The sequence below is a fragment of the Peromyscus leucopus genome, chromosome 8b (genome assembly GCF_004664715.2).
Source record: "Peromyscus leucopus breed LL Stock chromosome 8b, UCI_PerLeu_2.1, whole genome shotgun sequence".
Classification (NCBI taxonomy): Eukaryota; Metazoa; Chordata; class Mammalia; order Rodentia; family Cricetidae; genus Peromyscus; species Peromyscus leucopus.
The window spans coordinates 57054880-57057168 of record NC_051086.1 but is presented as its reverse complement, the minus strand read 5'-3'; the positions used below and the strand labels follow the sequence as shown (position 1 = coordinate 57057168).

At 43.5% G+C, this 2289-nt stretch overlaps 1 pseudogene; it reads left to right on the top strand.

The window, feature by feature from the left end:
• Window positions 1-734: 734 nt before the first annotated feature.
• Window positions 735-1709, top strand: LOC114706332 (annotated as a pseudogene).
• The last annotated feature ends 580 nt before the right edge of the window (window positions 1710-2289 follow it).

Sequence of the window (2289 nt, the reverse complement as noted above, 5' to 3'; positions counted from 1 at the left end):
TAAGTACCAGTAATACTGTCCAGTGAGGGGCTAGAACCCCCTGAGAGTTTTTGTACAACCCACACATGATGAGGGACATGGTGACCACGAGGGCAGTAAGCAGAGCTGTGCTCAATAACAGCATGTGGTCCTCAGGACATAGAGGCCTTGGGACTCCACCTCTCCAAGACCCACTGAGCATGATTTTTGCTGACCACCAGCCATGTTCCTTGAGTTCCAAGGCTGTTTGTTGTTCCCCTTGCATGGGCCTCAACATATTTGGAATATGTTGAACTAGAGATTCCTATGGTATACCCCAGAGAAGATAATTAGTTAGCAATGCAATACAGAATCTATAGGTAAAAAGAGACCATTTTCATTGATAATCCAAAGTACATAAAATTACGAGAGGATTTGGCTCAAAAAAAATCTTTCAGGACCATGGCCATGGCAGAAAGTAATAGAAAAGGAGCCAACTACGATTGTTTAATATTCACAGAATAATGTTGACAAATCAGGCAGATAAGACAAAAACCAGTGAACTGTGTGTCTCAGAATTAAATTCATAAAATGTTTAGGAAGTAATGAACACTAAAATATGATAGAAAGAACTAAATATTCAATCTTCAGCATTATAGAGATAACAAACATGGGAATGTATATGCAATTATTGTGGTTGGGAAATTCATATTAGCGAACACATAACAGATTGTTAACAAGAAGACATGGTCATATTTATTTTGAAAGCTGTTGTCATGATTTCTCTTAAAGGAACCTGAGACAGGATGACAGACGGGAACCAAACTGTCATCTCCCAGTTCCTCCTCCTGGGCCTGCCCATCCCCCAAGAGCAACAGCACCTGTTCTATTCCCTGTTCCTGGCCATGTACCTCATCACTGTCCTGGGAAACCTCATCATCATCATCCTCATTCTACTGGACTCCCATCTCCACACACCCATGTACTTGTTTCTCAGCAACTTGTCCTTCTCTGACCTCTGCTTCTCCTCTGTCACAATGCCCAAATTGCTGCAGAACATGCAGAGCCAGGACCCATCCATCCCTTATGCAGGCTGCCTGGCACAATTATACTTCTTTCTGTTTTTTGGAGACCTTGGGAACTTCCTCCTTGTGGCCATGGCCTATGACCGCTATGTGGCCATCTGCTTCCCCCTTCACTACAACAGTATCATGAGTCCTAAACTCTGTGTGAGTCTGGTGTTGCTGTCCTGGGTGCTGACCACATTCCATGCCATGCTGCACACCCTGCTCATGGCCAGATTGTCTTTCTGTAAGGACAACGTGATCCCCCACTATTTCTGTGACATGTCCGCTCTGCTAAAGCTGTCCTGCTCAGACACCTATGTTAATGAGGTGGTGATATTTATTGTGGTCAGCATCTTCCTTATCCTTCCATTTGCACTCATTATCATGTCCTATGTACGAATTGTCTCCTCCATTCTCAAGGTCCCTTCTGCTCGAGGTATCCGTAAAGCCTTTTCTACCTGTGGCTCCCACCTGACTGTAGTGTCACTGTTCTATGGGCCACTCATTGGTCTCTACGTATGCCCTTCTGCTAATAACTCTACTGTGAAGGAGACTGTCATATCTTTGATGTACACAATGGTGACCCCCATGCTGAATCCCTTCATCTACAGCCTGAGGAATAGAGACATAAAGGAGGCTCTGGAAAGAATCTTTTGCAAGAAGAAAATTCAACTAAACCTATGATGGTAAAACTTGGAAATTTAACACAATTTCATCCCATAAACATATTAATGTGGACATTGGAATATTTTGTAGGATTTCCCCACCATGGAAGCCCACCATGTTCATAGGTCATACTAATTATCCACTACATTAAGAAGTTAAACCAAGTAGTTTGACATGGGGAGTGGGTCTTGGGGACCAGAATAATCTTTCTCATTGTCTTGCCCAGGTGGTCCTGGAAAAAAATATAATAGAGTGAGCCTGCTGCCTGCAGTATGATGCCTTGCACAGCCTTGGTGCAGTGGGGAGGGGCTTGGAACTGCCTAGGCTCAGTGTGCTGGGCTCTGTTGACTCCTCGTGGGAGACTTTGATTTGAGGGATGTGGGGATGTGGGGTGGCTTGGAAGGGAGGGCTGGGGGTGGGAGGAGGGAAGAAGTGGGATCTGTGGGTGATATGTAGAATGAGTAGAATATTTCTTAATAAAGAAAAATGAAAAAAGAATCAGTGGGAAAAATATATAATAGATATACTACTATGTTGGATACTTGTTCCTTATGATAATGAAGTTATTCCAGGATTGTACCATTTGTCCAGATTTCTG